The sequence below is a fragment of the Cyanistes caeruleus genome, unplaced genomic scaffold (assembly GCF_971803275.1).
Source record: "Cyanistes caeruleus unplaced genomic scaffold, bCyaCae1.hap1.1 HAP1_SCAFFOLD_89, whole genome shotgun sequence".
NCBI classification, from domain to species: Eukaryota; Metazoa; Chordata; class Aves; order Passeriformes; family Paridae; genus Cyanistes; species Cyanistes caeruleus.
This window is the reverse complement of record NW_028255894.1, coordinates 1,105,613-1,132,365: the sequence shown is the minus strand read 5'-3', so window position 1 is coordinate 1,132,365 and position 26,753 is coordinate 1,105,613. Positions and strand designations below refer to the sequence as shown.

General features: G+C 54.7%; 1 protein-coding gene and 1 pseudogene across 1 annotated transcript in view; both read left to right on the top strand.

Annotated features, from left to right (window-relative positions):
- Nucleotides 1-26,753, top strand: part of LOC147646634 (uncharacterized) — a 272,424-nt gene that overhangs the window by 33,142 nt on the left and 212,529 nt on the right. The gene's annotated exons all lie outside the window — the stretch shown is intronic.
- Nucleotides 392-26,296, top strand: LOC147646643 (serine/threonine-protein kinase pim-1-like; annotated as a pseudogene).

Sequence of the window (26,753 nt, the reverse complement as noted above, 5' to 3'; positions counted from 1 at the left end):
TCTTCCCTCCCACCTCCCATGGAAAGCACAAAAGGCAAAGATCCCAGGCTGGGATAAGAACAATTTATTGAGAACAGCAATGAGATGACGAATTAACACAATCAGAAATAATTCTGGTAACAGAAGGGATAAGACAAATTATTTACAGGGAAAACTAAAATGCCACCAACTGGTTCTTCCTGGCCATGTATTTCCTCCTGCCAAGAAAGGACACTCTTCTCCTCTGGTGAGAGAGAGGGAGTCCTTTTCCTGCCCCTGGCAATGACCTGAGATGGGATTGAATATACTGACAGGGCCGTGGACAGACCCTCATGTTCTTTAATCCCACATCATGACATTGCCATGGGCAGGAAAAGGTACAGGTGTCTTCCCAGCATGGATCCCAGGGAACATGGATCACCAGGTCTCTTACCAATGTCGGTCCTCCAAGGTGGGATGAAGCTGGAGCTGTGGAGAAAGCTCTTCCTGCACTTGGGGCACTTGCAGAGCTTCCCTTACCGGTGCCTCCGTTGGTGTTGGGTCAAGTTAGACCTGTCTGAGAAGCTCCTCCCACACTGGGGACACTTGTAGGGCCTCTCCACCATGTGGATGCACCGGTGGATGATGAGGTGGAAGTTTCGCTTGAAGCCCTCCCCGCAGTCAGGGCAGCGGAAGGGCCTCTCATCCGTGTGAATCCGCTGGTGCTGGAGGAGATGGGAACTGGTCTGAAACCTCTTCCCACACTCAGGACACTCGTAGGGCCTCTCCCCAGTGTGGATGCGCTGGTGGATGATGAGGTGGGAGCTACAGCTGAAGCCCTTCCCACATTCCCCACACTCGTAGGCCCATTCCCCAGTGTGGATCATCTGGTGGCAGATCAGGCTGTTGCTCTGGCTGAAGCTCTTCCCACACTCCAAGCACTTGTAGGGCTTCTCCCCATCCTGAAGCTGCTCATGGACCACCAGCTCAGAGCCCTGGCTGGATCTCTGGCCGCCTTCCCGGCACAGGGTGGGTCTTTCCTCCTCAGAGCACCCTGGGCTGGGTTTGGAGCCCCTCCTCCTGCGGGATCTCTGGGGATTTTCCTCCCCATTGGATTCCTGTACCATGGAGCTGCTCAAATCAGCCTCTTCCATGAGGTTCTGCTGTGGGGATTTGTCCTCCCTGGTCTCCATCCTCAGCTCCTTGTCTGGGGGAGGAAGGACAAGGAGAGGATGGGATTTGCCTCCGTGCCAGAGGGAAGGGGAAGGAGATCCCCCCAGTGCGTCCCCGGCAGGACGGCGTCGGCAGCGGGGTTGTCCTGCAGCCGGGGGCCAGGCTGGGCTGGGAGATGGAGCAGGAGAGAGGGGGAAAGGGGCACTGACTTCCTCCTCACCTGCCTGGGTGTCCTGGAGCATCTTCCTCTTCCTCACAGCCTCCTTCTCCATCCAGCCAAGGTTTGGGATTGGAAAATCCTGGTTTAGGAGAAAACAAGGAATGAGCACATGGACTCTGATGGTACTTCTTACCAAGTCCATATTTAGAAATCATCAGGGCATCTGCGGTGTCTTGGTTTGAAAGGAAAGATGTTTGCTAAGGAAAGCAGAAACCACCATTGAAATTGATAAAAACGTAAACATCCCATCCCCTCCGAATTCTTTTAATCTTGAAATCAAAGTGCTCTCAGGTAATGATCTGGGAACAGGAATAATAGTTCTTTACTAAAGAAAGGAAAATGAAAATGCAGCAGTACAAAAAAAAAAACCAACAAATAAACAACCCACCAACAGAGTCAGAATACAACCTGACACCCTGTTGGTCAGGGTGCTGGTAGCAGTCTGATTAAATGGTGGCTGCAGTCTTCCTGGTGAAACAGATGTGGTTCTAATGAAGCAGTGATCCCATAGAAGATTGTAGCTTACCTCTGAAGTTCTGGTGCTGTAGATGCGTCTGGTCTCTCCTCTGGGAATCCAGTGGAGAAAGACTGCCTCTGGTGTTCTGATTCCAAGATTATATCCAGTCAGGAATGCTTGGCTCCTCCCCCTGGGTGGAGCATCTCACAATGGGATGATGTCATTTTATCAGTCCTGCAGTGAGACTCAATGGCCCATTACCAGAAGATATCCCCCTGGAGGAAGGATGGGTGGTGGAAGAGATAAAGAACATTGCCCCACCTGGTTTTAACAGCTGGCCCATTAACAGAAGATATCCCCCAGTTATGAGGGATGGGTCATGGAGGAGATAATGAAAACTTCTGTACCAGGTTTTAACAGATGGTGATAGAATACATACTTTTGGTTTCATCTTGCATTGCAACCCAAGACATGGGGTCCATAAAAACCTCCCAAACACCAAGATTCAGCCCTGAAAATGCCTCCCAGGATTTCCCCATGTCTGGTCTCCCTCCTTTGGTGCTCAGGGGTTCTTCCCTGTCCCAGCTGCTGGGGGTCACGCTTGTACTGGGGGTCCCCTGTCTACTCAGTCCCTGACCTCTTCAGGCTGCTGGGAGTGCCAGGAATATGAAAAGTTCCCCCTGTTTCCATCTCCTCTCGTAGGGATGCTGAGACACTCCAGTATCTCCCCAAGGGGCATTTTCCATTCAGCTTTGAAGTTCTTCATTCTCCAAACATCCCCCCTCAAAAAGCCGAACCCAAGAAGGACCCCCCACGATATCTGGGCCAAGTTCCCCCTCCCCGGTCACCTGTGGGATGGGGGGTGATGATCCCAGAGGTGGGGGGGCTGTGAATTCAGGGAGTGCTTGACCTCGTGCTTCCTTCTTTCCCTGATCCTCCTTTGTCCTTCCTTCAGGCTGAAGAAGCTGCTCAAGGAGTCAGAAGCAAAACTCCAAGTCCCTTGGAGTTTTCAATCAATCAGCCCAGCTGAGGGCAGGGACTGCCAAAGGCTCCCCAGGGACTGGTGAGAACAGATCCTGGAGGCCAGGATTGCCGAGAGCCAAAGGCTCTGAGCAGGGAACTGCAATGCTGAGCAAGCCCTGGCTGGGTTGGAGGAAGCAGAAAGGCCAAGCCCTGAGCCCAGGCCTGGCCCAGCAGGGCCTGTCCCTCACGGGTGGCTCGGGGCTCTCTGTGGGGCAGTGGGATGTGAGGGGCAGCAAGGACAAATGCCATAAACCTGTGTGACACTCCAGATCCTTATGGAACCAAGGGGCCAGTGTGACACCATGGGAAGTTGTGGAACCAAGGGGATCATTGTGGCACTCTTGGGCCCATGGAACCAAGGGACCAGTGGGACACTGTGGGTCCTTATGGAAACAAGAGGCCACTGTGAGCCTGCAGGGCTGTAACACCCCAGAACACTTCAGTGATGGTGGTAACCAAAGGTTCCTGTGATTGAGTTTGGTGCACAGGAGAAACAACAACCAGATCTTCTCAGCATGGACAGATGCAAAGAATATTCTTGGTAGGAAGGGACCCACAAGGACCATCAAGTCCAACTCTTAATATAATGGCCCCACAAGGATCAAACCCACAACCTCGGTGATACTGGCACCATGGTCTGACCAACTGAGCTAAGAGGTCAAAATGACACAAAATTCTACTGGCAAAATACAGACAATCAAGGAACTATGGCAAAGGGTTTAATACAACATCCAACTGCACAAAGAACTCTTACCATAGCCTTAACTTTGCAAACTTAGCTCATTTAACCTAAAAAGTGTTAACCCTTAAGATTTTGGGTAACATTAAGATATCCAAAAATATTCCAGGTACGTAGGATAGGAAGGAGAATAAAAAGAGACCAGAAAGACAGAAGATCTACAGAAAAACACTTCCAGGATGATCCCAGTCACTCCCACTACAATCTCAGTCACCCCCAGTATGAGCTGTTGCACCCAGCCACCCCCAGTATGGTTCCAGTCACACCCAGGCCCTCCCAGTATGATTCCAGTCATGGCCAGAGCGACTCCCTGTCACTCCCAGGATGGGCCCAGTTGCTCCCAGTCACCTCCAGTATGGTTCCAGTCCCAGCCAGCACCTTTGCTGTCACTCCCAGTATGATCCCAGCTAGTTCCAGTAGGATCCCAGTATGACCCAGCATGGGCACAGCTGCTCCCAGGATTATCCAGTGTGGTTCCAGTTGTTCCCATTTACCTGCACTGTGGTTTCAGTCTCTCCTAGTATATCCCAGTTGCTCTCAATCACTCCTCAGGTGTTTCCAGCCTGATCCCAGTTGCTCCCAGCCACTCCCAGTCACCCTGAGTGCAGTCCCAGTTGCTGCCAGTATGGTCCCAGTCTTGCCCAGCATGGCCCAACTGCTCCCACTGTGATCCCAGTAGGATGCCAGTTACCCTCAGGATGGTTCCAGTTGCTCCCTGTTCCTCCCAGTGTGATTCCAGTTGCACCCAGTTGGCCCCAGTATAGTTCCAGTTGCTCCCCAGATGATCCCAGCTGCTCCCTGCATGGTCCCAGTCATGCCCAGCTGGAGTTGCCCCCAGTGTAGACTCTGTCACTCCCAGTTGTTCCCAGTTGTCCCCAGCATGGTTCCCATTGTTCCCAGTGTGTTTTCAGTCATCCCCAGTATGATCACAGACACTCCCAGTATATCCCAGCTGCTCTCAACATGTCCATAACCATTCCCAGACACTCCTAGGAATCCCAGTTAGGTGCTTGTTATCCCAGTATGATCTCAGGCCCAGTATATCCCAGTCGAACTGGGATTCACTCCCTGAATTCACACCCCCCCATCCATGGGATCAACACCCCCCCGTCCCACAGGTGACGAGGGAGGGGGAGCCCGGCCCAGATATCCTGGGGGGGTCCCTGGGTTGGGTTTTTGGGGGTGATGATTAGAGAATGAAGAACACCAAGGCTGAGAAGAAAATGCCCTTTAGGGGGACATTTGGGGTTCCCAGTGGCAGCTGCTGGCAGAGGCAGCCTGGAGGAGCAGAGCCCTGTGTCCCCCAGGACCCCAAAGTGGGGAGCCCAGAGAGGAGGAGCGCCATGATTCATGGGACCCTCAATTGCATAGAGAGGGGCAGGGGGGTCTCCTTGGTCCCCCTGCAACCCCAAGAAGGGAATAAGGGGAGCAGGGACCCTGGGACCCCAAAAACTTCCAGCATCCCTAAGTGGGGAGATGGAAATGGGAGGAAGTTTTCAAATTCCTGGCACTCACAGCAGCCAGAAGAGGTCAGGGACCGAGTGGACAGGGGACCCACAGTACAAGTGTGACCCCCAGCAGCTGGGACAGGGGTGAAAGCCTGAACACCAAAAGGGAGAGAACAGAGATGGAACTAGAACTCCTGGGAGGCATTTTCAGGGCCAGATTTTGGTGGTGTACAATTTTTATGGACCCCATGTCTTGGGTTGCAAAGCAAGATGTAACCAAAAGCATGTATTCTCTCACCATCTGTTAAAACCTGGTAGAGCAGTTTTCTTTGTCTCTTTCATCACCCATCCCTCATAACTGGGGGATATCTTCTGTTAATGGGCCAGCTGTTAAAACCAGGTGAGGCAATGTTCTTTATCTCTTCCACCACCCATCCTTCCTCCAGGGGGATATCTTCTGGTAATGGGCCATTGAGTCTCACTGCAGGACTGATAAAATGACATCATTCCATTGTGAAATGCTCCACCCAGGGGGAGGAGCCAAGCATTCCTGACTGGATATAATCTTGGAATCAGAACACCAGAGGCAGTCTTTCTCCACTGGATTCCCAGAGGAGAGACCAGACCCATCTACAGCACGGGAACTTCAGAGGTAAGCTACAATCTTCTACAGGACCACTGCTTCAACAGAACCACATATGTTTCTCCAGGAGAACTGCAGCCACCATTTAATCAGACTGCTACCAGCACCCTGACCAACAGGGTATCAGGTTGTATTCTGACTCTCTCAGAGTGCTGTTTTTTTGTGGTTTTTTTCTATTGTACTGCTGCATTTTCATTTTAATTTCTTTAGTAAAGAACTGTTATTCCTATATTTTTATCTGGGATCACTTTGAAATCAAGATTATAATAATTTGGAAAGGGCTGTTGCTTACATTTTTATCAATTTCAATGGAGGCATCTCCTTTCCTTAGTAAACACCTTTCCTTTTAAATCAAGATACCCCAGATTCCCGGTGACTTCTAGAGAGGGATTTGGACAGAGGGACTTTCAAACTCAACGTGCTCATTGTTTGTTTTCTCCCAAACCAGGATTTCCCATTCCCAAACCTTGTTCAGATGGAGGAGGAGGCTGTGAGGAAGAGGAAGATGCCCCAGGACACCCAGGCAGGTGAGGAGGAAGTCAGTGCCCCTTTCCCCCTCTCTCCTGCTCCATCTCCCAGCCCAGCCTGGCCCCCGGCTGCAGGACAACCCCGCTGCCGACGCCGTCCTGCCGGGGACGCACTGGGGGGATCTCCTTCCCCTTCCCTCTGGCACGGAGGCAAATCCCATCCTCTCCTTGTCCTTCCTTCCCCAGACAAGGAGCTGAGGATGGAGACCAGGGAGAACAAATCCCCACGGCAGAACCTCGTGGAAGAAGCCGTTGTGAGCAGCTCCACAGTGCAGGAATCCAACGGGGAGGAAAATCCCCAGAGATCCCACAGGAGGAGGGGCTCCAAACCCATCCTAGGGTGCTCTGAGGAGGAAAGACCCACCCTGTGCCGGGAAGGCGGCCGGAGATCCAGCTGGGGCTCTGAGCTGGTGGTCCATGAGCAGCTTCAGGATGGGGAGAAGCGTTACAAGTGCTTGGAGTGTGGGAAGAGCTTCAGCCAGAGCAACAGCCTGATCCGCCACCAGATGATCCACACTGGGGAATGGGCCTACGAGTGTGGGGAATGTGGGAAGGGCTTCAGCTGCAGCTCCCACCTCATCATCCACCAGCGCATCCACACTGGGGAGAGGCCCTATGAGTGTTCTGAGTGTGGGAAGAGGTTTCAGACCAGCTCCAATCTCCTCCTGCACCAGCGAATTCACACGGATGAGAGGCCCTTCCGCTGCCCTGACTGTGGGGAGGGCTTCAAGCAAAACTCCCACCTCATCAGGCACCGGCGCATCCACACTGGGGAGAGGCCCTACAAGTGTGGGGAATGTGGGAAGAGCTTCAGCCACAGATCCAACCTCAATACCCACAAACACATCCACACTGGGGAGAGGCCTTACAAGTGTCCCCAGTGTGGCAAGAGCTTCTCAGACAGGTCTAACTTTGGCAGACACCAACGGTGGCACCGGTAAGGGAAGCCCTACAAGTGCCTCAAAATACAGGAAGAGCTTTGTGCACTGCTCCAGTTTCATCCGCCCATGGAGAATCCACATTGGGAAGAGACCTGGTGATCCATGTTCCCTGGGATCCATGCTGGGAAGACACCTGTACCTTTTCCTGCTCATGGCAATGTCATGATGTGGGATCAAAGAATGTGAGACTGTGATCATGGTCCATTATATTCAATCCCATCTCAGGTCATTGCCAGGGGCAGGAAAAGGACTCCCTCTCTCTCACCAGAGAAGGGTGTCCTTTCTTGGCAGGAGGAAATACGTGGCCAGGAAGAGTCAGTTGGTGGTATTTTAGTTTTCCCTGTGAATGGTTTGTCTTATCCTTTCTGTTACCAAAATTGTTTCTGTGTCTGTTTGTTCCTTATCCCGTTGCTGTTATTCATAAATTATTCTTATCCCAGCATGGGATCTTTGCCTTTTGTGCTTTCCATGGGAGGTGGGAGGGAAGCGAGCAGCAGCGCGGTTTCAGCAGGAGCAGGAAATTGGGGAATGCCATTCCTGAAGCCCAGCCTGTGGAAACCGAGCATCCCAGCTGGTGCCAGGCCTGGTTGCCATGGCAGCAGCCTTGGGAGCGGGTCCCTGGCTGGGGGCTGCGGGAACCTCTTCCCTCTGGTGCCCAGGGACAGGAGTGGAGGGAGCGGCTGGAGCTGAGGCAGGCAGGTTTAGGCTGGATGTGAGGAAAAGGTTTTTCCCGCGAGGCTGCTGGGGCACTGAACAGGCTCCCCAGGGAAGGCTCCCAGCTCCAGGGCTGGCTGAGCTCCAGCAGCGTTTGGCCAGCGCTGCCAGGCCCAGGCTGGGATTGTTGGCGTGTCCTGTGCCGGGCCAGCAGTTGGACTGGAGGATCCCCATGGCTCCCTCCCAACTCAGCCAATTCTGTGGCTCTGGGATCCCATGAGCCTGGGGATGGGACTGCAAATGGTTGCCATGGCAATGGGCTCTGGCTCCAGGCCTGAGCTGGTGTCCATGGCAACCACCCCTGGCATGGGGTCTCCATGGAGCTGCCAAGGGACTGATCTTAGCAACAGGGGTTGTGATGGTTGTCATGGAAACAGACAATGGCAACAGGTCCTGGTGATAGTTGCCATGGAATCAGACCATCGCTACATGGGGCTGGTGATGGTTGCCTACTACAGATCACATTTGTTACTGGCCCTCAGAGGAGCTCCATGGGGACATTCCAAGGTTCTCCAGGCTGTTCAAGAGCTGGAATGTCACAGGCAGAGACAGGGGCTCCACAGAGACCTCCCAGGGATTTCTGGGGATGCTGAAGAGCCGTGTGCTCAGACGCAGTCACAGCAATTCCATGGTGACATCCCAGGGGACCTTGGGCTGCAAAGGCACCGCTCTGTCACAGGCACTCCCGGGGGCTCCACGGTGACATCCCAGGAGTCCCCAGGCTGCCAAAGAGCCGGGATGTCACAGACACTCCCAGGGCTTCCTGTCATGGGCAGAGTGGGAGCTTCAGGCAAAAGCTTTATTTCTTTATTGGAGAAATTCCTGCTGAGTCATGAGGTGGAGAAATGACACCCAACAGCCACCAGGAATCCTCAAAACCCTCTAAGATGCCTAGACTTTTAAATTCCTTCTAAGAGAAGAGACTGGGGTGGCTGTCCACTCCAATCCCGGTCCCAGACTTTGTTTAAGTGTAAAAGACTGAACAGGTGGAATTGAACCATAATGCAATTTGTTCCACAGGATTAACAATGGCATACCATCCATCTTTTTTGGTGCCCATTTCCAAAATTGGTACTCTCCCTTAAACATTTCCTGTATCCAAGGGTATCTCCCAAAAAAAACCAGCTATCTCGGGCTGGCCTTGGCCTCTGGTGGTCACCTCGCATCAGCCCCTGTGAGGCTCTGTTCCTTCCTATGGAAAAGCTCCAGCCTTCTTGTCCTGGGACCATTTAGAATTTGGCATCCCAAATTCCATAGATCTAAGAATTGCTCCAAGACAAAAGCAGCCAGGACAGAGGGGTTAGGTTGGCCTTGTCCTCTTGTGATTTTCTTAGACTATAAGCAGTCTGTTTTCATTTGAAAACCCCTTGGAGAATGCCCAGAGATCTCCCAAGGTGGGGTTTTGAGGCCTCAGGCACATGACCACTCTATAGGGACAAAGGAGCTCTGTGCTCCATGGGGTGGAGACTGAGGACAGCGGAGGAGAGCCATGAGAGTGTTTAAGGAGAAGTTTCAGAGACTGTGGATCTTTTTGACATAGTGGAAAACAGCCAGAGAAAGAAAGAATTGATGCCAAGTGCAGCTGGGGAGGCCCAGAGTGGACACCAGGAGAAAGGAATTTGTGTCCCAGGACAGGGCTGTGGTGCAACACATCCCCCAGAAGGAGTCTGGAGCAGCCCAAGGCTTTGTGTGGCCAGGCAGAATCAGGCAGGACACAGAGCTGTCAGCAAAGGAAGGGGCCAGCGAGGTGGGGCAGCCGGGGGATGACGACAGCCTGCAGGGACAGAGGTGCAGGGCATGGACACCACAGGGCAGCCTGGGCTGGAGAGGGCACAGGGATGGGCAGCAGCTGCAAGGCCCTGCCAGAGGCAACTTGTGCAGCCCTTTGGCCATGGCTGCTGACCCTGGGCCTGAGGCCAGCAGGGGACAAGTGACCCTGGCAGCCCTGGGGCCTCATTGCCTCCTTGTCCCTGCTCAGCAGCCTGGCAGGGGCCGCCCCATGGTGCTGCCCTTGGCATTGCACATCCCCACATGCCAGTGGCCCGGGAAGAGCCCTGAGCAATGAGGGAGGGACAGCATCTGCCTTGCCAGGGGCTGGGGCTCAGCCCTTGGCCCTTGCCATTCCTGAAACACATCCAGCTTTGCTCAGCACCACAGACACCTTTCCCTTGCTTGTCCCCAGCTGCCATCAGGGCCTCCAGTCTTCTGCTCTGCCTGGAACCTGGGGACGCTTTCTCACTCGTGTCTCTCATTTCAACTACAAGAAACTTCAGTGTTTCCATCTGACTTGGAGCTCTTGAGGAGTTTGTGGAGCACACTCTGAGGGACTGAGTGTGATGCCAAGAGCCCCAAAGGCCCAAGAGGGTGATGAAAGTGCTGGTGCTGTGTCTGTGCTGCTGAGCTGGGCCGGGCTCCTGGCCCAGAGGCAGCTCCTGGCAAGGGCAGCGCTGCAGAGAGACAGCTCTGGCCAGGAGCAGCTCCTGAGCACAGCCCAGCAGGGCTGGGGCCCTGCCAGGGCAGCTCAGGGACACAGAGAGCAGGCCCAGACAGAGCTGCCAGGGGCTCAGCACTGGCAGGGGCTGTGGGATGTGCCAGAGGGGGCTGTGTCCCAGCAGCACCTTTGTGGCTGTGTCCTGGAGCCCCAGAGCAGCTGTGATGTCAGAAAGGGGCTGTGTGACAGCTCTGAGTGGGCTGTGTGAGGTCACAGCTGGGGCTGTGACATCCCAGAGTTTGTTGTGTGAGGTCACTGAGCAGCTACAGCATCATAGAGGGCATTCTGTGACATCAGAAAGGAGGTGTGTGATGTCACAGTGTGGCTGCATGACATCACAGAGTGGGCTGGGTGATGTTACTTAGTGGGTTGTGACATCAGAGACATGACTATGACATCAGAGGTCGAATGTACATCATTACAGAAAGGATTCTGACATCACAGAGCAGGTTGTGACATGACAGAGCCACCACAGGGTGGATTGTGATATCACTGGCTGGTTGTGAGACATCACAGAACAGGCTGTCAAGTCACATGGTGGTGATTTGAAATCCTAGAGTGGGCAGTGACATCATAGAAAAGCCATGTGACATCTCAGGACAGGTTGTATGACATCACAGTGCTGACTGTGACATCACAGAATGAACTATGACATCAAATGTGGCTGTGTGACATCACAGGAGGCTATGTGAAATCACGAGGTGGTTTTGTGGCATATGGGAAGAGCTGTGACTTCACAGAATGGTGGTGTGACATCCCAGGGCAGGTTGTGTGACACCACTGAGTGGGCTGTGACATCCCTGGTGGCTCTGTGACATCTCGAGGTCACTGGGGAGGTCACTCTGCCCCTACCTCCCTCACAGTTCCCCCCAGAGAAGTCCAACGCTGCCCTTGCAGCAGCCTGTCTGCACAGAAACACTTCCAGGGCTCTCTGCATTTCCCTTCCCTCACTCTTGCCTCACTCACACACCTCCCAACAACCCACTTGGTGCTTTCAGCTGCAAGGAGTTCAAAGCTTGTCTGTCCTTCAGCAGCTGCTCTGATTCTGCCTTCAGCCACCTCTGGGGTTGTGTTTATTGTAGAACTCCCTGTGTGTCTGAAACATTCCTTGTGTGGCTCTGCCTTGGGGAAGGGGAACCTCCTTGGTGGCACCTTGGGCTTGGCACACACTTGAGGAGGGTGTCTGTTTTCCATGGGGAAACTCAGCAGTTTTAGATTGCTAAAATCAAAGAAGGAAAACCCCTCTTTGCCTGAGTGCAGCCAGTTCTGTGAGCAAAGCAGGTCCCAGGGGAGTGAGGAGAGACAGGATGGGGCTGGGGAATGTGGAGCAAGGTTGTCCCCACTGGGTCAGACCTCAAGGCACAGCTTCTCTGACCTGGCCAGACCTCCTTAGGAGAGACCCTGGATCAATATCCATCACTGAATGCTGCAATCCCCTCTGCTCTAAAGAGAACAGGAATAAAAGACACCCTTTAAAATAGGAATACATATTTCCTAGAAGTTCTTTGAACTATTTCTCCATAACTGTTGTAGGAAACTTTCCCAAGAATTGCACCAGACCAGAGGGAAATCAAGGCACAGCCATGGTTTGTTAGGATTTGCTTGATCCTAATGAGCCCCGTGGTGCATTTGGAGCTGAGCCCTTCAACTTCAGGACCTGAGGAGGGACTGCACAAACCTTTCCAGGAGTCCAAGTCAGAGGAAACACCCAAAGTGTCTCCAGGCATTAATGGGTCCCACTGAGGCCCATCCCAAACACAGGCTCCTCATGGACTCCTTGGAGGAGAGAACTGGAGGCCAGGATTGCACAAAAACCTCTCAGAGACTCAGTGTGGGAAGGAAAATCCAAAGTAGCTGAAAAAGCCCTGAGTATCTCAAAGTATTGATGAGCCCCACTGAGTGTCAATGCAAAGCTCCCAAGGGACTCGTTAAAGCAGATAATTGGGGCCAGGATTGCACAAACTTCTCAGAGACTCAGGGTGGGAAGGAAAAAGGAAAGTGCCTTAAGAACCTGAAGTACCTTGAAGCATTAATGAGCCCCACTGAGTGTTGTTACTGACAAAGGCTCTCAAGGGACTAATTACAGCAGATAATTGGAGGCCAGGATTGCACAAAGCTCTCAGAGACTCCAAAGCAAAAGCCAAAGTCCTTTGAGAAAGCTGCAGTCCCTGGGAGCATGAAGGAGCCCCCAGGGCCATTCCTGAGCAAGGCTCCCCAGGGACTCCTTCCAGCAGATCCCTGAGGCCACTGGCATGTGGGCTAGGGGGGATGCTGAGGGCAGGCCAAGGGGGTGACAGTGGCCAGCCTTGCTGGGGCTGTGCCAGGAGGCCCCAGGGCCTCAGGACAAGGTGTCTCCTCACAGCCCTTGCTGGCACAGCATTGGCTGCTGTGGCCCAGGGCACCAAGCCTTGGCTTCTCTTTGCCCCCAGCTGTCATCAGTGCCTCCAGTTCTCTGCTCTGCCTGGGGCCTGGGGACACTTTCTCAGTCATGTCCCTCAGTGGGACCCATTAAAAGTGAAAGAAACTTTGGAGTTCCATTCTGACTTGGAGTTCTTGAGAGCTTTCTTCCCCTCCCTGTCAGGGACTGATGTTCAGGGCCTCAGCACAAAGCCCCAAGAGGCTCATTAAAGTCCTGCTGCTGTGTCTGTGCTGCTGAGCTGGGCCGGGCTCCTGGCACAGAGGCAGCTCCTGGAAACCAAGAAGAGCTTCAAAAGCACATTTCTCTTGCTGAGCAGCTCTTCTGCCAGCCCAGCAGGGCTGGGGCACTGCCTGCAGCCACCCTGGGCACAGCCCAGAGGCACAGAGAGCTTCAATCAGTCAGGGCTGGGAAGGTGCTGAGAAGTGCCTGGGGCAGAATCCCTGCCAGCCCTTGACACAGGAAGCCTCTGGCTGCAGGACAATGCAGCTGCAGCTCCTGGAGGCATCTCCTCAAGCTGGAACATGCCAGTGCCTACAGACTCTGTGAGTACATTCTCTGCCTGTCCCTTGTGCAGAGCAGCCAGGGGTGCCCAGGGCTGTCCTGCAGAGCAGGGTCCTGCAGCCCAGGGCGCTGTGCTGGGGCAGGGACTCTGCTGCCTGCCAGGGACAGCTCTCAGCCGGCCCGGGGAGCTGCTCCCAGCGCTGGGGAGAAGCTGTGGGGGGAAGGAGCCACCCTGAGCAGGGCAGGGGCTGCTGCTGAGAGGGGCTGTGTGGGGCAGGGCTGCTCCCAGCTCCAGTCCTGCCTGGGCACAGCTCTGGAGGACACTTCCCAAAAGAAGGTGAGACTGGAATTGCTGTAAAGATCAGGAGCTTTCCTGAGACTGTTTTCAATGTCTTGCTTTAAGCAGGGTGGGAAAGCTGGGATGATGACAAAAAGATTTTTGCTTTTTATATATGTTTAATATATTTTTAGATCTGTAAACTATTATTATGTAGTTATAAAATGATAATCCTTAATTAACTCTATTAAACTACTATTATATACTTATATAACTATTATCATTAATTAATTCTGGTATGTTTCCTAACCTTTCTCTTAGATTTTAGAACTATAATCTCATCTTCTAAATAGATTTCTGAAATACTGTATAGTCTTATCATCAGGGAGAGGAGCTACAAGAAGAACATTTTGTTTTTTAACCAGAATATGAACAGTCATAACAGAAAGTGGGGCAAAGAAACCCTTGGACCTACTCCAGTGGGTTGACCCTGGGGTGTGTAACTGGGGCAGCTGAATCTCCTATTGAATGTTTCTGTTAAATATCCTAATTAATCAATCTTAATAAATTGTTGAAATAAGGGGCCGGGTGTGCCTCAACCCCACTGGGACACCTGGAAGTTTCCAATAAAGGTCTGGTTTTTACTTTACTGTTCTAACACTGTTGCAAAGGTTTGGGTTTTTTTTTTTCTCTTTTGATTATAGACAACAAAGGGGATGAGAGAAGCAGAAGAGGAATTGTAATCCCAGAATCACAGAACATTCTGAGTTGAAGGGGACACACCAGGAACAGCAAAGTAATGTTGGAACATTTACAGAGATGCCAGAATTGTAAGTTTAAGTGCTCAGTCTCTGCTGGGAGCCTCCTAAACAGCCTAAATGCACTGCTCTGATATTGTCATTGGTACCTGGGGCTCTCAGGGAGGCTCTGGCATCTGCAGCAGCTGAGTCAGGCCCTGCCCTTGGGATTGCTGCCAGGCAGGTGTGTCCATGGGAATGGGGTGTCCCAGCTTCCCTGTGACCTGTGGGGCTGTGGGCAAAGCAGTCCATGGCAAAGGGGAATGAGCTGAGCCCCCTCCCTGAGATCCCATCATGGGCACACCTGGGGATCTCCTTGCTGTGTCCTTCCAAGCTCTGAGCTGCCCTCCTGGCTGCAAATCTGTGCCAGAGCCTCTCAGAGTTCCCTGAATGTCCCACGGGGAAGGGCAGAGATGCCACAGCTGAGGAAATGCTGTTGGCTCTGCCAAGGGAGCCGTGAGTGTCCTTGGCAGAGGGGGATGCTGAGACCTTGCCCAGAGACCTTTAGAGAGGGTGAGACATTCAGGGATCCCTCTGCTCTGGGCAGGGTCTGGTTTATGCCAGGGTGACACAGGAGTGTGATTGTGCTCTGATTCCAGCCAAAGGTGCAAACCCAGGGTAGTTGGGATCAAGCCCATCCAGCCCCTCACCTTCCCTAAGCCACAGGGAATCCTTTGCCTCTCACATCTCTCAGTGGGAAATTCTGAGTGCAGCAGAAATGCTGGGGATTTCTGACCTCAGAGAACCAGGAATGATCTATGGGCAGTAAAACAATTCCTAAAACCAACTCCTGCTATACTTTAGAAGTGTGTGTGCAGATGGCAACAAGCCCTTCTGCATTAGGAGTGATTCTTCTGACAAATCCTGAATTTCCAGCCTTGTCCCTCTCCTGCATGGCCATAAACCCAAGCAGCAGGGCAGGGATGGCTCCTGGAGAGCCCCCAGGCACAGGCCTGGCTGCTCCTGGCACACTCAGACAGTACAGCTGGAGCTCAGTCAGGGACCTGGGTGAAGTTTTCCCAGAGCAGAAACAAGGGTGGGTGAGTCGTAGCGGGATAATCTACAGGGAATGGCCCAAGTTTGGCTCAAAGCAGCCTCTCCTGACTTGCCACTGTCCTTTGTCCATGAACAGGTCCCCATGTGCAGCCACAGCAAATGTCCAACAGCAGCTCCATGAGCCACTTCCTCCTGCTGGCACTGGCAGACACGCGGCAGCTGCAGCTCCTGCACTTCTGCCTCTTCCTGGGCATCTCCCTGGCTGCCCTCCTGGGCAACGGCCTCATCATCAGCGCCGTAGCCTGCAGCCACCACCTGCACAGCCCCATGTTCTTCTTCCTGCTCAACCTGGCCCTCACTGACCTGGGCTCCATCTGCACCACTGTGCCCAAAGCCATGCACAATTCCCTCTGGGACACCAGACACATCTCCGACACAGGATGTGTGGCACAGCTCTTTTTCTTGCTGTTCTTCCTTGTAGCAGAGTTTTCCCTCCTGACCATCATGTGCTACGACCGCTACGTGTCCATCTGCAAACCCCTGCACTATGGGACCCTCCTGGGCAGCAGAGCTTGTGCCCACATGGCAGGAGCTGCCTGGGCCAGTGCCTTTCTCTATTCACTGCTGCACACAGCCAGTACATTTTCCCTGCCCCTGTGCCATGGCAATGCCCTGGGCCAGTTCTTCTGTGAAATTCCACAGATCCTCAAGCTCTCCTGCTCCAATTCCTACCTCAGGGAACTTGGGCTCATTGCTGTTAGTGCATGTTTAGCACTTGGCTGTTTTGTGTTCATTGTTTTCTCCTATGTGCAGATCTTCAGGGCTGTGCTGAGGATCCCCTCTGAGCAGGGACGGCACAAAGCCTTTTCCACCTGCCTCCCTCACCTGGCTGTGGTCTCCCTGTTCCTCAGCACTGCAGGATTTGCTAACCTGAAGCCCCTCTCGATCTCCTCCCCATCCCTGGATCTGGCAGTGTCAGTTCTGTACTCAGTGGTGCCTCCAGCCCTGAACCCCCTCATCTACAGCCTGAGGAACCAGGAGCTCAAGACTGCAGTGTGGACACTGATGACTGGATGGTTTAAAAAAACATTAAACTGCTGGCCAATTTCTGCAAATCACTTATAATAAAAATCACCTTTGATACTTCCTGTTGGTTTCATTTTGGAGGTTTTCTGTGTTTTCCTTTTTTAATTTTGTCCACAAAGAAATGTCATTGTTTGTGCCATTTCTCATTTTGTTTCTCTCCACCTGCCCTGTGGCCACACACTGTGCCAATGAGGGGCTGTGCTCTTGATGGCTTTCAATGAAGTAAAGGACCTCCCAGGAAAGTTTTCTCCAGAGATGCCCCTTTTGTTCCCTTCTCTGGAGCTGCAGCAGCAGTGTCTGTGTGCAGAGCTGGGGGCAGATCAGTGCTGGCACAGCAGCTGTGCCCAGGAGCAGCAGCACTTGGTGCTGCCAGTGCTGCTCCCGTGCCACTGCCCCGCTGCCCTCCTGGCCCTGGTGTTGCTGCAGGGCCTGAGTGCTCTCGGGGCCGGGCACAGCCCTGGGGGTGGCAGTGCCGGGGCTGCAGCAGGGACAGGCCATGGGCACTGCTGGGGCAGCGCTGACGCCTCAGGGCAGGGCCTGGGGGCTCCAGGCTCCTTGCCCAGGCTCTCTCAAGAACACGGCCAGGCCAAAGCTCAGCACAGAAAACCCCCGTGAGCAGCCCCAGGCTGGCCGTGGGCAGGCTGGGGGCAAACAGCATGGCTGGGGCTCTGCAAGGTCCCTGGGGGAGACGGGAAGGAGCAGCAGAGCAGGGGCTGATCCATCCCCACTGCGCTGGACACCCCAGGGCAGCATCCCAGAGCGTCCTCATGGAGCTGCCAACAACATCCCCCTGTGCAGCCCTGGCCTCTCCCCCAGCTCAGAGAGGTGCCGCATCCTTGCAGGCACAGACACGGCAGCACTGGCTCAGGAGCCCCTGTTTGCACTGCCCAGAGCAGGCGTCAGCACCCCCATGGTGCTGCTGTGGGGAGATGAACCTGAGGGAGCACAAATGCCATCAGCCCCTGGGGCCAGGCAGGGCTGGGGGACGGGAGGGAAACCACTCAGGTTTGTCGTGGCCTCTGAAGTCACACAGAAAGTTTGTTCCCATGAGCTGTGAGTTTCCTGTGCCACTGCAGACGTTGTTGCTCAGAGCCAGGGCTGCCTGGCAGCCACCCCCAAACTGCCCTGAGCATTTCCTTTGCTTCCCCTTTGCTTTCTTTACTCCTCCTGATCCAGATTTCTTCCTATTGCCCACTCCTGTTCCCTCCCCTGCTAACAGCCCATCCCTGTTTGCCCTTTCCTTTCTGGCCCCACTCCCCATTTCAGCTCCTGAGCTGGCACTGCGGGAACGTCCCTGGGGAGCAGGATCATCCTACAAGTGCTTCAGGAATTGTCTGCAGGGTCCTGCAGGGCCTCGTGCTGCTCCCTTGCCAGAGGCAGCACAGGCCAGGGGGGCACATCTGGGCTGCTGTGTCTGGCTGTGCGGCTCCCTGTTCTGGGCAAGGAGGAGGAGCTGGAGAGGCTCTGCAGGACTGACAGGATGGGCTTTGGGACCTGTGTGGAGAAGCTGAGGGACCTGGGCTGCTGCACCTTCTGAAGAGGAGGCCCAGGGTTCATCCTGCACCTGCTCCAAGGGTGGTTTGAGAGAATCACAGAATCAGCAAGGTTGGAAAAGACCTTGGAGATCATCAAGTCCGAATTGTACACTGACACACCTTGTCTTCCCTGAGCCTCCAGGATAAACAACCCCATCTCCCTCAGCTGCTCCTCACAGGACTTGTGCTCCAGACCCCTCACCAGCCTTGTTGCCCTTCTCTGGACAACCTCCAGCCCCTCCATGGCCTTCCTAAATTGGGGGCCCAGAAATGGACACAGCACTTGAGGTGCTGCCCAAACAGTGCCAAGCACAGAGGAAGAATCCCTGCCCTGCTCCTGCTGGCCACACTGTTCCTGATCCAGGCCAGGAGCCATTGGCCTCCTTGGCCACCTGGGCACACTGCTGGCTCATGCCCAGCCTGCTGTCCATCAGTGCCCCAGCTCCCTTTCTGCCTGGCTGCTGTCCAGCCTCTCTGTCCCCAGCCTGGACCACTGCAGGGGTTGTTTGGGCCAAAGTGCAGGACCTGGAACTTGGACTTGTTAAACCTCACCTTGTTGGGTTTGGGCCCTGGATCCAGCCTGTCCAGCTCCCTGTGCAGAGCCCTCCTACCCTGCAGCACATCAACACTCCCAGCCAACCTGGTGTCACCACGGTTCCATGGGGCCCTAGAGTGTCACAATGGTCTCCAGGATTCCATGAGGACTCCCAGCAATCCAATTTTGGATCATACTGGGAGTGACTGGACTCATACTGGGAGTATCTGAGAATGACTGGGAACACACCATGCACATCATCCCCCATACTGGGGGTGACTGGGAGCAACTGGGAGCACGCTGAGAGCCAATGGCATCATACTGGGACTGACTGGGTTGATCTAGCCAGAGGCAACTGGGACCATCCTGGGAGTGCTGCCTTGTGACAAGGATCATACTGGAGCTTACTGGGCTCATGATGGTGTTGAAAGGGAACAGCTGGGATCTCTGAACACCAAAGGTTCCTTTCCTGCTCACTGAAGAAGGAGCTTCCCAGTATCCATGTGTGAGGTGACCTTCACCTGAACCAGATGCTGTTAGGAGAAAAAGCTGCCTGTGCTGGAAAATCTCACACAACAAGTCAATGCCAAGAGAGCATTTTGCTTTCACAACTTCCCTCCTGGAGCCACAGTCTTTTGGATCACACAGCAAGCAAGAGAACAGCACAAAATACAAGGCTGTGTCCAGTTTTTGGCTGGATCAGCAAACAGAGGGAGGAATGCCAGGGTTCACTGCCACAGACTCTCCTCTTGGGGAACAGAACCCCCCCAGGCTCCATTCCAAATGCTGTGCACACCCTGCTGGCCAAAAACAACCCCTTTCTAAGAAGTTGTTGGCAAGAGCTTTCCCAAATAAATGGCATCCTAATGGCAATTTTCTTTCAAAATCACCTCAGTTCCAAAGGAAGAACAGAAAGCCCACAGCAATCCCAAAGGCACATATGGTGCACCTGGGGAAATCCTCGACTTAGGGGCCCAGTGGGTTAAAAAATACCCATCAGAAGCCACAGAGTGCAGAGTGCAAACTGCAGCAACCACTTGCTGGATCATTTTGCCTGTGCTGCACACATCTGCAGACTGTCTGTCCCCCTGCCAGGACAGAAGGACACCCGTCAGGGGCTGGGCTGGCTGCTGAGAATGCCTCGGGCAGGAGGATCCTCAGGCAATGAGCAGGTGCCCAGAGCCGCTCTGACACTGAGGCCTCTGTGCCCCACAGCAACGGGAACACCACAAGGACACGGCAACGTTCCTGTGACATCACAGCAGCAGCTCCCCCAAAAACCGCCTGGAAGGTTCTCCTGGGTCACCAAGGAGCACAGAGGATCCTCAGAGGGCACAACCTATTGCTCAAAGGATCCAAGAGGAACTCAGAAAATGCAGCAAATGAGGACACCCCACAGCCCAGCCTGAACACTGAGAAGGAACAAAGATGTGACCAAACCAAAGGAAAGACAACTTTTGGTCACTGATGCTTCTGACTAAAACCAGCAAGGATTGTTCCATCTGGGATCTTTGTTCTAGTTCTAGAAACAAGCAAGGTTCTCTACTGTCAATGTACAGAAAGCAGGAACTTGGGGGAAAGAAGGCTGAGAGTGCCAAAGCCTTGTGTGACTCCTTGGACATCTTGTGGCTGAGGGTGTCCAAGGCAATGGACTCACAAGCGGGGTCCCTGCCCTCCCCACTGACAGCTGCCATCTCTCCTTCAGCCCCACACGGGTCTCCAACAACCTCCTGTCAAGGGCCTCCATCCACACATTCCATCACCAGCCACAGATCCTCATCCACGAGGTCACCCAGCATCCCTGAGGCCACAGCAGGGAGTGTTCCTGGCATCTGGTACAGCACTGTGGCTTTCCTGGGATCCTTCTGGTGCCTGTGGCTGAGAGGAGTGGGGTGGATGGAACCAGGACGGGTCACAGATCAGCAGCCCCACTGCAAGCAGTGCTTTCTCCTGCTGTGTGGGGACCGTGGGGTGACTGATATTGGGACTCCTCTGGCTTTGGTCCTGCAGAGCACACAGTGGCTCAGACACTGGGCTGAGGGAAGGGGTGCCATGGAAACCCAGCACAGGCATTTCTCTTTGGAGAGGGGGTTCTGCAGGGAGAAGGGAGAAGAAGAGACTTTCCTGTCTGCTGAGATTCCCCCTCCTCCTTCAGCAGCCATTCCACAATCCATCAGTACCAGAGTTCATAGGATCACTTCCATGCCAGGGAGCACAAGGCACTCAAAACTGAACCCTGCCAGAGCCCAGCCCTGCCTGCCCATTTGGAGGGTGTGGGGGAATGGAATTTCAGCAGGAGCTGACCCACAATGATACTTTGCCACTGGTGGGTTTCTCACAGCCTTAGAAGGAGTTTGAGATCTCTGTCCCCAACACCTGCTCACCCTTCAAGTGCACACACGAGCCTGGGGGCAATTCAGGTTCCCTGGAGTGGTGGCTGCTTCCCTTGGAAACAGGAGCTGTTGTCTTTTCCAGTGTGCTTAACTCCCTTCTACCTATTAGAAGTGGGTGAGTAAAGGAAATGACCCTGGAGAAAGGGGACCAGAAACTGGGAAAAGGATGAAACATGTCTGAATTACAAATGAAATCTATTTCATTTATTTCTTTACTACTAATCTATTACAAACAAAAACATGTTTCTGAGCTGATTGTTGGGATTCAGGGCTTTATTTCTTGTTCTTGTTGTTATTATTATTTATTAGTATTACTTTTCACTGTCAAGACTTTTAAATCTTAGACATGAATAAAAATGGCTGGATGTCTCTCACTGGGAAAATTCCCTTGCTTTTCCCACTGTGATTAAACTGTACAGTCATTTCCAAGTTGCCAGTGGATTCTAAAGATGGAAAATCCTTTTAATGGTGTGTTTGGTGTGATTTGGAGCTGGGGAAGGGTCTCATCCCTTCCCAGAAGTGCCCCAAGCCCGCTCTGCTGCCACATCTGCACTCGCGGCCCCTCACGGCTGCTCTGCCCTGGGGACATGGTGGGACCCCTCCTGCCAGGGCTGAGGCTCCTCATGGCCCCTCACAGCCCCTCATGGCCCCATAGAACCTCTCATGGCCCCATAGAACGTCTCTTGGCCCCTCACAGCCCCTCATGGCCCCTCACAGCCCCTCATGGCCCCACAGAACCTGTCCTGGCCCCACAGAACCTCTCACAGCCCCTCACGTCCCTTCATGGCCCCTCATTTCCCCTCACAGCCCCTCATGGCCCCACAGAACCTCTCATGGCCCCATAAAACCTCTCATTTCCCCTCACGGCCCCTCACAGCCCCAGGGGCTCCTCCCAAAGGAGAAGGGGTCGGGCCCTGCACACTCTCCTTTTATTTCGGTCCCTTCACAGCGCCGAGTAAAGAAAGGCTGAATGGAGCCTTTCCCCAGCGTTTCCCTCGGGGTTCATTGCGGGCTGAAGCTCTGTGCTGGCGCTGGCCCCAGCACCAACATCCCTGCAGCCCCCAAGGCCTTTGCTGTCCCCCCGTGTCCATTCCCTGTCCCCGAGTCCCGCCCGGCTCTGGCAGCAGCAGCAGCCGCAGCGCAGCGGGCGCAGGCCCGGCCCGGCCGGGGCTCCCGGCCACGAGCAGCAGCAGCGCCGGCCCTTCCCACCTGCTCCTGCCTCGGCTCCCCAGGGCTTTTGCCAGGGCAATGCTGGACTACAGCAACAATCCCCCACAAACAGCCCTGATTCCTCAGGGCCCGCCTCTGCTGCCCTCAGCCAGCCCTCAGAGGAAGAAAGGATCGGGTTCCAGCACTGTTTTCAGACCTGTTTTACTCACCCTGAGGTGACAGCAGGAGGCTGTTGGTGCCCTGGCCTTGGCAAGTGTAGATCCCGACTGCTCTTGCCCCTCTTCTGCTTGCCACTTGAATTTTAGCAGTACAGCTGCAATTGCCTCTTTCAATCAGTGCTACCCACTGTGCTTTGTCACAGGGAACTCAGGATTTTTGTTTCAGGCATCATGATCAGTAGAGATCAAAATGCTCCCAAGTCCCTCAGCACTAAGTCAAGGAGAATTAAAGCCACACAGGTCACATTTGCAGTGTTCAAACACAGCCCTGTTGCTGCTGCTGCTGCTGCTGAAATAGAATCAACTGACAGAGGCCATCACAGAAATTGCCTCTGCAGTGGCAAATAAAATGAAAAAATCCACCAGGAGAAAGAAAAACCAGAACTTCCCAACTCGCTTCATTGTTTCTTCTGAGCAGCAGAAGAAAAAGGAACAGGGCACCTTTCAGGCAGCTCCACAAGGTCAGGGTTCCCATTTCCTGGGGAATCTGAGATGCAATTGGCCTTGTTAAAAGGATAAAAGCAAGGGGAATGAATTGGGAATTATTAGGAAAAAATGACCCTTCTTACACACAAAGTTCACCAAGTCATTCCCTGCATTTCTCCTTTTCACATTCTTTCTCTCACCCACTGAGAGCTCCAGCTTATCATGTTCTGCTGCTTATCATCAACTGATTGTGCTCTTGATTTCTCCCACTGCAAGAGATGTAGAATCATCTCAACTGAACACAGAAACAAACTCCCTCTGTCAGCCCATCTTCATGTTCCAGGTCACTTTCCAGATGTCCATGGGGCTGTTGGAATGATGAGCTCTCCACTGCTGGCTGCAGGCTCTGGAGATTCTTTCTCCACATTCAGCCAGGCTTGTATTCCCCAACAATTCCTGGTAGCCCATCATGTTTTCTTTGGGTAGAAGAGGAACAATGAAAACCTCACCAATGGCACAACTCCCCTGTGCACAAGGAAAAGAAAGAACAAGTTGTCAAGTTCTTCAAATATTTGTCCTGCTTTGCTTCAAGAGTTGTGCTGCACTCACAGTGTGGGAAGCCAAGAGAAGCTGCAGCTGGGGGCACATCTTGTGACGGGAGCTGCACCTTGTTCTCCAGGACAGGTTTTTGGAAAGAACAGATGGGGCTGGGGAGTAGATTCTGAGAAAACTGAAAAAACTTATTTAAGAAATGAAAATAAAATCCAAAGAAACAACCACTAAGATTTTTTTCTATTTTTCTCGATTTATTTTTATTTTTCCCTTTTCCATCTTTCACTGTTTCTCCATCCCATTCATTCCAAACGGCTCTCACCTCTAAGATCTGAGACTTGGCAAGTTTTAGACACTGTAAAATACCCTGAGCTATAGCCAGTTTGCCTTGCCCTGTTTTCCTTGGAAAGCAATGCAGGAGACACAAGTGCAGTGCTCGGCTCAGGTACAAATTCTGCATTCAGGGAATGTGCTCAGACGGTGTCTGAGCCTCAGCAGGGACAAGGCACAGCAGCAGCCAAGGGCATTGCTGTGCCCCTGTGCAGGAGTCCAGACTCTGGCTCTTGGCTCAGCAGGGCAAAGTTGCCGTGTTTGGCCAGGCTCAGGGGCTGCCCGGGGAGCGCGGGGCTCGGGGCGGGGCCGAGCGGGCAACGGACAAACGGACACGGGGACAAACGGCCCCGGTGCTTCAGTTGCAGCGGCAGCGGCGGCAGCAGCAGCAGCAGGGAAAGCAGCGACAGCAGAAAATTTATCAATTCTCTCTCTCTTCTCCCTCTCCCACTGTCCCTCATCTTCTCCCCGTCTCCCTTTTCCTGTGTCCCCTTCTCTTCCAGGTTCCCTCTCCCCGTGCCCACCCGGGCCATGCCCCCAGCCCGGCCCCGGCCCCGGCCGTCCCGCCGAGGTCTCCTCTTCGCCTGGCTCTGGCTGTGCTGGGCGGGCATCAGTGCCAGGGGCTGGGGAAGCATTGCCGCCCTTTGGCTCCGCCTGGCCCGACCCCGACCCCGGCCCCGGCCCCGGCCCCGGCCCCGGCCCCGGCCCCGGCCCCGGCCCCGGCCCCGGCTCCTCCCGGGGCCCGCGGAGGACACAGGCGGTGCGGCCGCTGCCGCCGCCTCCGCTGCGGCTTCCCCGGCCCGAGCTCCGCCGCTGTCGCGTTCCAATGAGGGAACGCCTGCGGGTGCCCGGCCCGGGGAGCTCGGGGAGCGCTCGGGGGCCGTTCCTGGCCCCGGGCCGAGCACTGACGGCCGCGTCTCTTCCCCAGGGAAGGCGCAGCAGGCCCTGCAGCAGCGCTACCGAGTGGGTTCACTGCTGGGGCGCGGCGGCTTTGGCAGAGTTTTTGCGGCCACTCGGCTCTCGGACGGACTCCCGGTGAGCAGAGGGGCCGGCGGCGGGCGGAGGAGGAGGAGGGGGCGGAGGAGGAGGATGGGGCTGGACACGGTGGGCGGTGAGCTGAATCCGCTGTTCCCTTTGGCTTGCAGGTGGCCATCAAAAAGGTGCCACGGAACCGCGTCCGGCACTGGGGCGAGCTGGTGAGTGAGCGGGGCCAGCGGCAGAAGCCGGGCCGTGCCGGGCGGGGATGAGCCGGGGCCCGGCAGGGTGGGAGCCGCCAGGACACCTGCAGGGAGAGCGGGCGTGGGGCCAGCGGAGGGCACAGAGCATCCCGGGCTGGCTGAGGGCTTCCCGAGCCCTGGCACGGCCTCAGCCCCACTGACGGCACCGTGCTCCTCCCGCAGCCCGACGGCACCAGCGCACCCCTGGAGATAGTGCTGCTGGACAAGGTGTCCACAGGCTTCCCCGGTGTGGTGCAGCTGCTGGAATGGTTTAGCTCCCCAACACCATCGTGATGGTGCTGGAGCGCCCGGAGCGGTGTCAGGACCTGCGGCGTTTCATTCGGGCACGGAGGTTCCTGTCCGAGGAAGAGGCGCGGGAGCTGTTCCAGCAGGTGCTGGCGGCCGTGCGGCACTGCACCAGCTGCGGGGTCCTGCACCGAGATATCAAACCTGAGAACGTCTTGGTAGACCTGGACACCGGCGAGGCAAAACTGATCGACTTCGGCTGTGGCACCTACCTGCAGGACACAGCCTACACTCAATTTGCAGGTGAGCCCACACAGGGGCAGGATCCCGGTCCTGGCATCTCCTGGCCCAACCTGGGTGTGGCAGCAGGGATTCTCCCTTTTGCTGCCAGTCCCAGGACTGATTCTTCAGCCAAGTTGCTTTTGAGCAGAGCTGGGTGAGGACCCATCTTCCATCCCTGCTGGCAGCCTTTGCCTGCCACTCTGCCCAGGACTGGGGCTGGGGCTGGGGCAGCCAGCCTGACAAAATCCTCATGGGTGGGGGTAGCAGAGACAGGGTGGCAGGACCTGTGCACCTGCTGGTTTGGTGTGCAGGTGAGAATGGGCTTGGACTGCTCTGCTCACCTGGTTTGCCTTGGTTCAAGATATTTTTTGGGCAATGCCAGCAGGGAGGATGTGGGTATGGTTTTTCCCCAGCACTGAGTGGGTATTTCCCTTTGTGTGTCATGGTCAGGCCTTGCCAGGGTTTCTGCTGCCCTCTTCCAGCACCAGTGGCTTCTTTTCCAACCCCAGGTTTGTACCCAAGTCCCAGGTGCTGGTGAGAGGGCAGCAGGTCACCCCGTGTGCCACTGGGGTAGTCCCCACATGCCCAGGGATGCTGGGGCCAGGCTCTGGGAGCAGCAGCATCCCCCTGATGAGCTCCATCCATATTCCATAGGAACACCGTCATACAGCCCCCCGGAATGGAACGACTTCGGCTGGTACCATGGCGAGGCAGCGACCGTCTGGTCCCTGGGCATCCTGCTGCACGAGATGGTCTGCGGGGAGCACCCTTTCAGGAGGGGCAGGAACATCAGATGGGGCCAGCTCCCGCTGCCACAACGGCTCTCCCAAGGTGGATCCTCATCTCTGGGCACGGGGGGAACACCAGTGTTGGGAGACAGCAGCGGGCTCGTGAGCATCCCGCTCTGGCAGCTGCTGAGGAGGTGGCACATGTCCTGCTCTCCTGCTCTCCTCCAAAACAAAGAATTGATGGGAAAGTTTAGGCTCAGCTCTGAGCACATCCAGCGTGGCCTGGGCACGGGAATAGTGGGGCAAAGCAGACAGGAGCCTTCTCCAACTGACCAGTGGTTTGTGGTTTCTCTCCCCAGACTGCCAGATTCTGATCAGGTGGTGTTTATCCCTGAACTCCTTGGACAGGCCCTCATTAGAAGACCTGTCCTGTGATCCCTGGATGCAGGATATTCATCAGCCCTAGAAGAAGGGAGAGAGCCACGGGCACAGTGATGCAGGGACCTGGTAAGTTACAGCTCCACACATGCCCTGGCAATCAGCAGCAAAGAAACCCAGACTTTTTTGTCCTGCCTGTGTCACTGCACTGGGGTCATGGAATGGGAACACACAGCCCTTGTGCTGGAGCTGAGCTGCTCTGCCCAGCACTGGTGGGCACCATCTGAGCTGGTTTTGCTTGTCCTGCTTCACTGACAGCCGGGCACTGGGCAG